The following is a 14,573-nucleotide window of genomic DNA, read 5'->3' on the forward strand; positions in this document are numbered from 1 at the left end:
TATGGAAACACAAAAGACCCCGAATAGCCAAAGCAATCTTGATAACGAAAAACGGAGCTGGAAGAAACAGGCTCCATGACTTCAGACTATACTGCAAAGCTACAGTAATCAAGACAGTATGTTACTGGCACAAAAACAGAAATATAGATCAATGGAACAGGATAGAAAGCACAGAGATAAACCCACCCACATATGGTCACCTTATCTTTCATAAAGGAGGCAGGAATGTACAGTGGAGAAAGGACAGCCTCTTCAATAAGTGGTGCTGGGAAAACTGGACAGGTACATGTAAAAGTATGAGATTAGAACACTCCCTAACACCATAGACAAAAAGAAGCTCAAAATGGATTAAAGGCCTTACATTAGAGGAAAACACAGGCAGAACACTCTATGACATAAATCACAGCAAGATCCTTTTTGACCCACCTCCTAGAGAAATGGAAATAAAAACAAAAATAAACAAATGGGACCTAATGAAACTTCAAAGCTTTTGCACAGCAAAGGAAACCATACACAAGACCAAAAGACAACCCTCAGAATGGGAGAAAATATTTGCAAATAAAGCAACTGACAAAGATTAATCTCCAAAATTTATAAGCAGCTCATGCAGCTCAATAACAAAGAAAAAAACAACCTAAACCAAAAATGGGCAGAAGACCTAAATAGACATTTCTCCAAAGAATATATACAGATTGCCAACAAACACATGAAAGAATGCTCAGCATCATTAATCATCAGAGAAATGCAAATCAAAACTTCAATGAGCTATCATCTCACACCAGTCAGAATGGCCATCATCAAAAATTCTAGAAATAATAAATGCTGGAGAGGGTGTGGAGAAAAGGGAACACTCTTGCACTGCTGGTGGGAATGTGAATTGGTACAGCCACTATGAAGAACAGTATGGAGGTTCCTTAGAAAACTACAAACAGAACCACCATATGACCCAGCAATCCCACTACTGGGCATATACCCTGAGAAAACCATAATTCAAAAAGAGTCATGTACCAAAATGTTCATTGCAGCTCTATTTACAATAGCCAGGACATGGAAGCAACCTAAGTGTCCATCATCGGATGAATGGATAAAGAAAATGTGGCACATATATAGAATGGAATATTACTCAGCCATAAAAAGAAACTAAATTGAGCTATTTGTAATGAGGTGGATGGACCTAGAGTCTGTCATACAGAGTGAAGTAAGTCAGAGGGAGAAAGACAAATGCCGTATGCTAACACATATATATGGAAATTAAGAAAAAAAAATGTCATGAAGGACCTAGGGGTAAGACAGGAATAAAGACTCAGGCCTACTAGAGAATGGACTTGAGGATATGGGGAGGGTGAAGGGTAAGCTGTAACAAAGTGAGAGAGTGGCATGGACATATATACACTACCAAACGTAAAATAGATAGCTAGTGGGAAGCAGCCACATAGCACAGGGAGGTCAGCTCGGTGCTTTGTGACCACCTAGAGGGTTGGGATAGGGAGGGTGGGAGGGAGGGAGAGGCAAGAGGGAAGAGATATGGGGAAACTAAGACACCATTTTAAAGCAATTATACTCCAATAAAAAGTTTTAAAAAATACGCAGACCTATTAGAGAACGGACTTGAGGATATGGGGGGGGAGGGTAAGCTGGGACAAAGTTAGTGAGTGGCATGGACATATATACACTAACAAATATAAAATAGATAGCTAGTGGGAAGCAGCCACATAGCACAGGGAGATCAGCTCGGTGCTTTGTGACCACCTAGAGGGGTGGGATAGGGAGGGTGGGAGGGAGGGATACATAAGAGGGAAGAGATATGGGGATATATGTATATGTATAATTGATTCAGTTTGTTATAAATCAGAAACTAACATACCATTGTAAAGCAATTATACTCCAATAAGGATGTTAAAAAAATGAATTATGTATAAAAATGAAAATTTCCACCCCAGGTTAACACAAAGATTGCAGATAGCTCTCATACATCTACAGAGCATAATCCAAATATAGGGTGTGATTTCACTTTGTTTTTGTTTTTGTTTTTGCGGTATGTGGGCCTCTCACTGTTGTGGCCTCTCCCGTCGCGGAGCACAGGCTCCGCACGCACAGGCTCCGCACGCACAGGCTCAGCGGCCATGGCTCAGGGACCCAGCCGCTCCGCAGCATGTAGGATCTTCCCGGACCGGGACACGAACCCGTGTCCCCTGCATCGACAGGCAGACTCTCAACCACTGCACCACCAGGGAAGCCCTAGGGTGTTATTTCAAACTGCTTAGAACAGACAGAAATCACTGAAGTCCTTCTAAATCCATTTTCTATAATACGCTCATCAGAATTTCTACAAAGTTCCTAAAAAGGAATAGGAAAATTTCTCATTCAGTCATATTCTACTGTATATTCTCATCAAGAAGAAAGTCTGTCTGAAACTCTAGGATTCACTTAACCTTATGTAAATAGCATTGTATCTTTCCTGAGTGACCTTGAAAAACGAAGTGGATTCTATTTGGTTGGCAGAGAAAAGAAAGAAAATTTAAAGAAAAACATGATTTCTATCAATTATTTACTTCACAACGATATACACAGTAATAGAAGCACATCAACATAAAAGAAGCTAACAGTGTTTTTCTGGCCCCTGAAAATTATGTCTTCCTAGAAAAACACGTTAAAATTTAGCTGGCTTATTCTCTGTTTCAAAAAATCTATCACTTGAGTAATCAGGTGCCAAAGCACAACATTAAAGGGAGCACGAAGATCTATTGTCTTCCTTTTCAAGTTATACTTAAATACCAACATTAATAAAAAATATTTACAAATATGAAAACAAAAAACTAAAATCATTTTTGATAAGGTATATTTATAATAGTAAAGTAAGTCTGCAGAATAAACTAATAAAGGCTGAGGTGTAGGAGGAAAGGGGAGACAAAGTAATGCCAAATTCCCTCTTCACATGGAAGGAGCCTGCAGAGCTTTCTCTCTTGGCTTTGATGTTCAAATAACTATTAAGGATTTCATTGATAAACTAAGGATCAGAAGAATGTTAATATTATATAAGTCTACATTCAATGTTATAGTCAATGGTGAAACATATTTTTTATTCTTATTAAAATAAGGAATACTACAAGGATGTGCCCCAATACCTCTTTTATTGAGGATCATTAATAAATATTTATTATATTGCATGTTGTACATAGGTAGCTCATTGATCCTCATTAAAAACTGCAGGAAGAGCTGCTATTATTTCCATTTTACAAATTCATAAAATGAGGCTTAGAGGGATTATTTTGCCACTTACCTCCCACTTTAGGGAGGTTAGAGTAACACTATTAGCAAATGGTCAAGCCAGGTTTTCAGACCAGGCTTACCTGACCCTAAAGCTCACCATTGTTAGCTCAAATGCACAATTGTCCACACTTTTCAAGAACTTCTGGCCAATTCAGTAATGTGGGAAATAGAAATAATAGACACAGAACTACAGGAAAGATGAAGAAATTGTTATCATTATTTGATTAAAACCTGTTTAATGGATGGATTTTCTTAAATTTTCTTAAATATTTCCTATAGAAGAACTTAATATGTATTAAAGGAAACACTATCAACTAATGCGGGAGGAACAATTATGTCAGTGTTGGGGAAAATCGCTATGTAGACCATATAAGAGGAAATAAAAATTTTAAATATTAAAAATACAGAAAAGTAAGCCATAGAGTGACATCAGCAAGATAGTGGAACAGGAAGCTCCAGACCTTGTTCCTTGACAGAGACACAGACTTAACAACAATATACAGTTCTAAGAGCCTGTATGAGAACTTCCAGAAACCAGCTAAGAAATTTTAGTACCCAAGCAAACTCAAAGCCAAGACCAGTCACACTGAAATGGATACGAAAAGCCATTTCATTTCAACTGTGATAGCCCATCTCCCAAGACAGCACAGTTTGGTGCAAATGGGAGAAAAAGCCCAACTCATGGCTTTTGGGGTGAGGAGGAAGAGAAGAGTGTAATATACATTTAGTGTTACACCTTTTGTGTGTGTGTGTGTGAAACAGCCCAAGGAACTGGCTTCTGTCTCACCTGATTCAGAGCACTGACGGGGAGCCAGAATACCTGGCATGTGTGAGGGCCACTGAGAACAAAAGAGAGCTCTGCAGCGCTAGAGAATCTTCAGTACTGCAGACAGACACCAGAGGGAGCAAGAGATTATAAACTCCTGAAAAAGAAACAGGGAAACCTCACTAATTGAGCAATTACATGCACAAGTCCAGGGAAGATGCATCCCCAGAAAAGTTTCGAGAGGCCTCTAGAATTTCTAGCCATGCTAGCTTGTGAAGGACCTCCTCTTGTCTACAAACACTCTCTGTAAACCTAAGTACTGTTTTTTCAAATGCACAAGTTAACAGCAAAAATTAAGACACACAAAGACACAGGGAAACATGGCCCATTCAAAAGAACAAAATAAATTTCCAGAAGTTGACCCTAAAGAAATGGGGATCTATGAATTACCTAAAAGATTCAAAATATTTGTCCTAAAGAAGCTCAAGGTACTACAAGAGAGCACAGATGGACAAATAAATGAAATTAGGAAAATGGTGTATGAACAGAATGAAAATATCAACAATGAGATAGAAACCATAAAAAAAAAAAACCAAACAGAAATTCTGGAATTAAGAATGTGATAACTGAGTTGAAAAATTTCACTAGAGGGGTTCAACAACAGACTTAATCAAGCAGAAGAAGGAATCAGCAAACCCAAAGACAGGTCATTTGAAATTATACCATCAAAGGAATAAAAATAAAAAAGCATAAAAAAATTGAGGAAATCCTAAGGGACTATGGGATATGATAAAATAGACTAATATACACATTATGGGAGTCCCAGAAAGAGAAGAAAGAGAAAAGTACAGAGAGCTATTTGAAGAAATAATGGCTGAAAATTTCCCAATTCTGAGGAAGGAACCGGACATCCAAATTCCAGAAAAAAAGAGCTTGAACTAAGTCAAACTCAAAAAAGGCTACACTGAACACACTATAATCAAACTGTCAAAAGTCAAACACAAAGAGAATATCTTGAAAGCAGCAAGGGAAAAGGGAGCTCACATAAGGTTGTCAGTGAATTTTCTCAGCAAAAACATTACAGGCTATTCAAAATGTTGAAAGAGAAAAAACTGCCAACCAAGAATATTATATTTGCCAAAATTGTCCTTCAAAATGAAGAAGCTATAAATATCTTCTCAGATAAACAAAAGCTTGAGGGAGTTCATCACCACTAGATCTGGCTCATAAGAATTGCTAAAGGGAGTCCTTCAAGTTGAAACAAAAGGACATTAGACAGCAACACAAAACCATATGAAAATATAAAGCTCTCTGGTAAAGGTAAATATTTACACAAATACAGAATCCTGTGGCGCACAAATCAATTTAAATCCTGGTATTCAATTTAAAAGATAAAAGCATATGAAAACAACTATAAAACTATGTTAGTGCATACAAAATACAAAAATATATAATGAATATAACTGATAACATAAAGTATGTGTGGGGGGATGTAAAGAAGTAGCATTTTTGTATCTGATTGAAATTATCAGTTTAAAATAGATTGTTATAACTATAAAATATCTTATGTAATCCCTATGGTAACCACAAAGAAAATATCAATAGAAGATGCACAAAGGAAAATGAGAAAATATGTGCAAACAGTATATCTGATAAAGGGTAAATATCCAGAATATATAAAGAACACCTAAGACTCAACAACAAAATATCAAATAACTCAGTTAAAAAATGGGCATAGGACTTGAACAGACATTTTTCCAAAGATGATAAACAAACAGCTAATAAGCATATGAAAAGATGCTCAACATCACCAGTCATTTGGAAAAATGCAAATCAAAACCACAATGAGTAAAAACCAAACAAACAAAAAACAACACACACAATGAGCTATCACCTCTCATACACTAGGATGGCTAACTATCAAAAAGACAAAACAACAAGTGTTGGCAAGGATGCGGAGAAATTGGAACCTTTGTGAACTGTTGGTGAGATTGTAAAATGGTGTAACTGCTTTGGAAAATAGTATGGAGTTTCTTCAAAAAATATAAATATATATATATTATAACAATATATATATAACTATAACTATATATATAACTATATATAAAACTAGCAACCCTGCTTCTTGGTATATGTCCAAAAGAACTGAAAACAAGATCACAGGGAGATATTTGTACACTGATGTTCAGAGCAGCACTATTCAAAACAGCCAAGAGGTGAAAGCAAACCAAATGTCCATCAACAGATTAATGGATAAAGACAATGTGATTTATACATACAATGGAATTCTATTCAGCCTTTTAAAAAAGAATATCTTGTCAAATGTTACATGGATGAACCTCGACATTATGTAAGTGAAATAAGTCAGTCACAAAATATCAAATACTGAATAATTTCATTTTTAGGAAGTATCTTAAGTAATCAAACTCTTAAACAGAGAGTAGAGTGGTGATTGCCAGGGATTGGGGAAAGGGTGAAGAGGATTTGTCGTTCTGTGGGTATAGAGTTTCAGCTTTGTGAGATAAAACATTCTAGAGACCTGCTGTACAACAATGTACATATAGTTAACACTACTGTACTGTACACTTAAAAATTACCATTAAGGTGGTAAATATTGTTATGTGTTCTTTTAACATAAAAAAATAAGCCATAAAAATAAAATATAAGTAAACATTTAATTGACTTTGGGGTGGGGAAGTGTTTATAAGCATAGTGACAATGGAAGAAATCACAAATGAAATGAATTTTTTAAATATTGGAAACTTTCATTTATAAAAATATATAAAACTTCAGATAAATTATAAACTTAAAAAATATTAGCACCTGGTATGTCAAATGGTAAATATCCTTAATATGTAAATTATTTTACAAATTAGTAAGGAAAACACTCTTCTCTCAATGGAAAAATTAGCTTAGAACATAATAATTCACAGAAAAAAACTGTGTCCTCCTTCTAGTAATAATAAATTCCATGAGATCATTATGTCCCCATTTTTGACCCATTATGTTGACAACTTTTTAAATGATAATAATACTATGATTAATCAAGAGAGTAGATGACCAACTAGAGAAATAAAAGATGAAAGAAACTTTCTGGAAAGTCACTTTACAGTGTGCACTAAGAACCTTAAAAACAGTCATGTCCTTTAACCTAGTAATACCACTTCTCTGGAAATTAACCTAAGAAGGTTGTCAGCAATGCAGCTCCACATTTTGAATAAGGCTGTTATTTGTAACGAAATTAAGGGTGAAAACTTTGAGACAACCAAAAATCATCCAGCTAGAACAAATGACCTTAGAAATATATCTATATCATAAATACAAAGTAGCTACTAAAAAGAAGTTATTAAAGAAATTTAGACAGCATTTTGTCAAATGGAAAAAGCAGGAGCCAATAGGACATATACAGAATGTTCTCAAACTCTGTTAATACACACGCATACACACACACACTGCTAACAGACTAGAAGGAAATAGATCATAATAATTGTCTTTAGGATGTTATCTTATGGTTATCTAAATCACACACATTCAAATCTAATTATACGTAATGTACAATTTGAAACCAAAGAACTGACTAGTGAACACCACTGCATTCTGAGACAAAAGATGTGACCACTTCCCTGACTTAGCATCCATCCTCACTCAACCCTTCGTATCCTGTTACTGATACTCTACTCCTCACCTCCCGCCATTTGCAATACTAGCAAGAAATGTGGAGGCGAATAGGAAGGAAAAGGTTCAAAGAGAGGGAGGAAGTAGGAATAGGAGACATAGGAAAGGGTACAAATTCAAGTTGTCTAAGGGGAAGAGATTGAGACTATGAAGAAAGAATATGATGTGGTAAAACGACGACAACAAAAGCACTGAAAATAATTATAGTTAGTATTTCAGATCTTTAGTAAATGAAAGTTTGAGGTAAAAACCACATTTCACAATATATTTATTCTCCCCAAATAATGAAATGTTAAGTCATCTATCAAGCCTTTAGATTTAAATACTAATTTTAGAAAGTTCAAGGGGCAGGTGACTACATTGCATGACATTATAGGGATGCAATCAGCAAAATCAAACCCATGAGAATTTCTATGGCATATATGACCCAGTTTTGTCAACAAAAAATTGCAGAGAGAGAGAAAAGAGAAATTTATAGTCTAAAAGAGAATTAAGACACAGAATAATTACAATCTATTAACCTTGTTTGGAACTGATTTCAAACAAAAAATTAGAAAATATTTTAAAAATCAGAGGAATTAGATATTCAGAAATTATCAGGAAAATTTGCAGGTGTTTTAATGTTTCTGAGGTAAGTTTTTAGAAGCCTATTTTTAGACACATACTAAAATACTTACAAATGAAGTAATGTTATATATTAGATTTGCTTCCAAACAATCCTAGTAGAGGGAAATGTGGGTGGGGATACAGATGAAACAAGAAATGTCTGTGTATTGAGAATTGCTGAAGCTTGGTGATGAGTCTTTAGCATGTATTATACTATTCTCTCTACTTTTGCATGTGTTTGAAATTTTCCATTATACTTTTTTAAAATATAAATAATCAAGGATTTTCTCCTTTAAATCTAGGAAAGAAAAATAAGATGCTGTGCTGTGCAAGGAGGAGGGGATACCAGCAAGCAGAAGAGTCGCTGAAATAAAATAGTGCTTAGATCATCATTTTACCTAAAGCTGACTCTGAAACTAGGGTTAAAGCTATATGTGCTCCATGCCCTACGAGGAAGTGGTAAAAACTAAAACAAATTCATAAATTGCTAAGTGTTCCTCAGAGACAGCAGATGTGTCCATTCAACACATGATGACAGTGATGATGACGATGATATAGGATTCTAAGGTTTGGCACACCACTCTGTGACAGGAATTTCTGCATTGTTCGTTATCTGCACTGTAAAAATGATGATTCATAGATCTAATCCCACCATTACGTATCCACTAACCTTTATACAATTAGGTGCTCTTTTCTTTGTCCTGGGCTAAATACTCAGAGGAAAATATTATCCTTTATCAATAACATTTAGCAAAAATCAATTACCATATGTCTTTCAGATATACTAAAAGTTTTCCAGAATTTACTAAGCCATTGCTTTTCATGGTTAGCCTACAACCCTCTCAGGACTGCATTCTAGATACATTCATCCCTGGCACTCAAAATCAGGGCTTTAAGACTTTTCTGTCCTTTGAGGTTATAAAGCAATATTCCTCCTTTTTCTTGATTTTGAGAATATTAAAATTGCTAGAGCTTCACAATAAAAGATGCATAGAATTTTTACAACAAGCATTTAAAAATTAGTTACTTAATTTTGTTCCTTTGCCACATTTTGGACTCCAGATATTATTTTCTAGGTTAGTTATAAGATGATTTTTCAGAACATCACCTTCAGTAACCACCCCAAACAATGAAAATTGAAACCAGTTCCCAGTGGTTTGATTTATTATTGGCTTTCTTGAAGGATAAAATAACAAATCACTCCAAACCTCAAGATAATGTGGATTTTATAAATTAGATTACAAATATAAGGGGACAAAAATATTTTCATCACATAGGAATAACAGCTCAAAACTGGAGTAAACACAGACATCAATATGGGTATAAAATATAGTCCATTATTAGAAAAATCTTAAATAATTGGTTATTTTAATTAAAATATTCAGGAAATCATTTTCTTGTCCTTACCATAAATAAATAATTGGCTCAATGATCTGCCTCCCAGATTTTTTTTTTTTTTTTTGGTACGCGGGCCTCTCACTGCTGTGGCCTCTCCCATTGTGGAGCGCTCCAGACGCGCAGGCTCAGCGGCCATGGCTCACGGGTCCAGCCGCTCCGCGGCAGGTGGGATCCTCCCGGACCGGGGCATGAACCCACGTCCCCTGCATCGGCAGGAGGACTCTCAACCACTGCGCCACCAGGGAAGCCCTGCCTCCCAGATTTTTTATCGTATACATTCTACTTTACTTTTACCGTGTTTAATATTTGATGTAAAATACATAGTCTCATTTCATGTCACTTGCCTGATAGACTCTCAGGGTTGGAAGTGACTTTAAATATCATCTAGTTCAATATTCCCCTTATTCCATGACCCCTCACATGTATACCTAATTAATTTTTCCTACACTACTGACAAGTAGACCATGATCCTACCTTTATCTCTGATCATGGAATCTGCAAATATTTAACGAGCACCTACCACGTGGCTGCACTGATTTAGGTACAGAGCTGTAAATAAAATGAACAATGATCTCTTTTCTCCAAAAGCTTACATTCCAGCAGCTCCTAGAATGGGACTCACCACTCACAACCTGTTGTATTTCATTCATTTAATAAGGAGTCACTGAGTGCCAATATGTGTCAGAAATTCTTCTCAGTGCTGATGAACCAAAGATGAATAAAACATAGCAAGTCTCAGGTCACTGTGAGAAAATGATATATTTAATGGGAATTTTCTTCTCTATAATTACCACCAGCGTTCAGCTCTCTGGGGTCACACAGATTAGGTCTAATTGTTCTGCCCTGTGAAAGCTCTCCAGATATATTTGTATCTCTTGCACTTCCAACTTTGTATTACAGGCCATGCATTCCCCAGGCTTTTTCTTTCAGGTGTCAAGCACTCAGATTACTATAGCAACCAGGAATTTAAAGCAAATTTAAAGTGGGCTGAGAAGAGCACAAAAGTAGAATCGCTACATCTCCGTGGTTCGTTTCCATATAAGAATGTAAGAGCAAAACCCAGAAACCTATATTTTACTGAAACATATACTCAATTTGAAACATCTAATACTAATTCAAATTTCTAAAACCTCTGTGTGTGCCATATAAAACACATCTGAAGCCTACACGTTTGGAGCTACCACTTTAGATACTCATGTGATATAGTTTTAACCTCCCTCTCCACGTTTGCAAGTTTTTAATCTACTCCAACTTCTCAATGTCCTCCTTAAAGTGAATCATCAGGATTGGCATCATAGTTCTAGGTATGGGGAAAACCAACACTAATATAGAGCCAAATTATTACCTTTCCTGTTTTAGACCCATTTCTATTTATAAAACCTAAGAATGAGTGAATATTTTTGGGATGCAGGGGAATCGCATCATGTTATTGATTCAAACTATTTTCAATCACCTAATTCTCCAATTGCTGTTAAACTGTTCTCACCTCTTCCCCTATTGCTTCTCAAATAACATCAATCAGTACTTCTCTCCTTTAATATTTTCATTTCTTACGTTTTGTCTTATTATATTTACCTCTCCCGTTCAGTCTGTCAAGTACTTTTTGTATGCTGATTTTGTTAATAACCATACTAGCTGTTCTCCCTAGTTTTGCCTTATCTGTGAATTAGCTCCTTATGCCACTAATACCACTACCAAAATTAACAATAAAAATGGTGAACAGAAGAGACCTAAAGAGCAAATCCTCATGTGTATCTTTTTCTTTTTAATTAGATTCCACATAGGACCTACTGTATAGCACAGAGAACTCTACTCAATATTCTGTGATAAACCTATATGAGAAAATAATCTAAGAAAGAATGAATATATGTATATATATAACTGAATCACTTTGCTGTACACCTGAAACTAACACAACCTTGTAAATCAACTACACTCCAATAAAATATTTAAAAAGAGGCCAACTCCTCTAGTCAATTACGAGAAGCTTCTCTCTAAACAGACATTGATGCATGAAAACAGCCACTTAGTTATGACTTTGTCTAATGGTACCATCAACTGCTTTTCTGCACCTTAATCACAAGAAGATCGTAATCACTATGGAAGATTTGATCAAATGCGTGCTGAAATCCTGGTAGGTAATGCGTATATCACTCCTTTGATACACTCGTCCTGTAGGAAAAGAAAATTAGCTTAATCTGATATACTTCACTATTAGTGACCTAATACAAATTCCACATGATTACCACTTTCTTTTTAAAGGCTCACAAGAATTTTTTTTTAAAGATCCACTTTAGAATGTTATCTAAGATCAATCACTTGATTCATTCAACAGTTCATTGAGTGTCTACGTTAGGCACCAGAAATACAGTAGTGACAGACAAAAATTCCTGCCTTTGTAGAATTTCATTTGTCTGGTGAAAGAGAAAGTAAACAATATAAATAAGTGAACTATATACAACATTAGACAGTGTCAAGTGTCCAGGAGAAAATAAAACAGGGAAGGTAGATAGAAAATCCAGAGGGTGGGAATGAGGGGTAATTTTAGATAGGAATCCATGGAAGGCCTCCAAGAAAGTACCAAAGGAAAATTTTCAAAAAGAACTAAAGGAAATAAGATTAATGTCCTACTCCCTAAGGATATAACTGGAGGGAATTCACTTTCCTCTTCTTCCTGAAAATTAGGATTATTCAATCCTACCTCTAACATACTGTTAGATATTTCCTCAAAGACTTTGGTAAGTTACTTATGTCTGTGTCTCCTCGTTTGTGAAATGGGCATGATAATAGAGCCCACATCATGCAGTTTTTGTGAAGATTCGATGAGACAAAGCATGTAAGGGGTTTATACTAGCGTCTGGCACATAATGAGCACAATGTATTCTGCTACATGTTTCTATATGCAAATAAATTCACAGAGAATTGACAAATGAGGGATTAATGCCAATATACTAGGGGCATTTTGGTGGTTCAGACGGGATTTTTCTCAGCACATTATTTTCTCACAAAGTAAGAGCAATCAAATGCAAATATACCAAGAAAGCTGAACCCGCTCACTGCAGAGGAATATTGTACTGTTCATGATGTCTATTTATTTTATATACTTCTTCTTGCCTCATTTTGAGCACATGCTTCATCTTCGAAAAGCTTATTGCTGGATCACTAGGTCCTTTGTGCATTTTGTTCTTGTCTCTATAGCATTAATTACAGAGGTCTAGTGATCACATCTAAAAGTTCTTTCTATGCCATTTCATTCACAGCAGGTAGGGTTTGGTGGGGGGGATGGATTTCTTCACCTAGTTTAACTTCACTTATTCCCCTGTTTATTCTACCTTTTCTAACCTGAATATATTACCCTTGGAAAAAGTCCATTTTGTTTCCCTGTACCCGATTTTAATATAATACCATGAATAAGTTAAGGGGTTTCCTCTAGCCATCATTGGTAAGTTGCAGATGATCCGAACACTGTTCTTGTTTAACATCCTATTTCAAAATTTTATATGAATGAACAATTATATGTGTATACTTCATTGCAACAAGTAATTAAGAAGGAAAGGCAAACAATAGTTACAGTCCTGAGTCCTCGGAAATGTTACAGTCTAGAGCCTGGAGAATTGAGGGCAGTGTTAGGTTTAAAGTCTTAAATTCATGCTCCTAAATGTGTTCAACATTTGGTAAATCCCATTATTTTCTACATAAAAATATATGTATCCACAAACAGCTTAAAATCACCAGATCTTAAACTGAAAGACACCTTTAACAGCCATGACTAAATACTAATAAATGATTTGAACCAGAAATATCAAATATTGGGAGGCTTTAAAGCCCCAAACTCATACTCATTCTCACTATTTTTTTTTTTTACTTCTAAAACCTTATTTGTGCAAAGGTAGATTTGACATGATAAAAGGTTGCCATTTGGTGAGAGCTATATAATTTTCTTATCTGTCATCAAGCATTTATAAAGATATGGTGACATGTCATATTCTTCTTAAATAGTAGGACATAGACAATGCTTTCCTATGGCATAGCACAGCTGGCTAATGTGCAATTTTAAGGTTAATTTTTAGTATTAAATTATTTTACTTTCTTCAATTTTATAGGTAGTAATGGTTTCTCCAACCTTCATAGTAAACACTAGTAAAACATCTAATTATTAGTATTGCCTAAAATAAATTCAACCTAAAGCCTCCTAATATCATCTCAGTTACATCAACAACAGCAAAAAGTGAGCTCTGTGTGACAAAAAAGGCAGATGCTTCCAGGTGAATTGTATCATTTCACAGGAGAAATTTATCTCAATCTGCACTTGAGTTTCAGGTGTGCAACGGTGCAAGCACAGTGCTAACGAGAATAAAATTCGAATTCCGATTCCTGACCACCCCTGTTAGCTTCACTGAGGGAAACAGGTCTGAAAATACAAAAGGTCCAATTATTTCCAGCAATCATTTCACAAAAGATTCCATCTTTTATAGGGAATGCCAAACAAAAGAGGGTGGAAGCTCCCCCAACCTGCCAGCACCGCTGGGGGTGAGACTCCAGAAAACTTACGTTCCTCTGACTCATGGGTCAACGACCTATCCATAGACTCCACTTTTGAATATCCATATGGCCTGAGAGGAAAAGACAAGGCCTGTGGGCTGTAGCTTGCTGACAAGCTACAAGTCTAAGTAAGATATTCAGAAGCAGTCAGAAAAATCTTGACTTCTGCAACTCAGCCTCAGACAGTAGCACTGGTAATTCCAATTTCCCTGTGGGTGAGAATACCTTCAAGGAATAAAACCGCTGTAACCAAAGAATGGACTATTCTTCAGTTGGAACAAAAGATGGAGGAGACAGCATCAATTTTTTGAGCATA

The 14,573-nt window shown here is 35.7% G+C and overlaps 1 protein-coding gene across 6 annotated transcripts in view; it reads right to left on the minus strand.

Moving 5' to 3' along the window:
• PDE4D (phosphodiesterase 4D) overlaps positions 1-14,573 on the minus strand; it is a 1,204,091-nt gene that overhangs the window by 970,415 nt on the left and 219,103 nt on the right. The window contains exon 3 of one of the 6 annotated variants that reach the window (XM_089908363.1): positions 11,788-11,887. The exons of the other annotated variants lie outside the window; for them this stretch is intronic. The gene's annotated coding sequence lies outside the window, so the exon portion shown is untranslated. The remainder of the gene's footprint in view (positions 1-11,787; positions 11,888-14,573) is intronic. 6 annotated transcript variants of the gene reach the window in all.

Source organism: Delphinapterus leucas, chromosome 3 (genome assembly GCF_059928025.1).
Source record: "Delphinapterus leucas isolate spDelLeu-1000000601 "Yukka" chromosome 3, BTC_Dleu_Yukka2, whole genome shotgun sequence".
NCBI classification, from domain to species: Eukaryota; Metazoa; Chordata; class Mammalia; order Artiodactyla; family Monodontidae; genus Delphinapterus; species Delphinapterus leucas.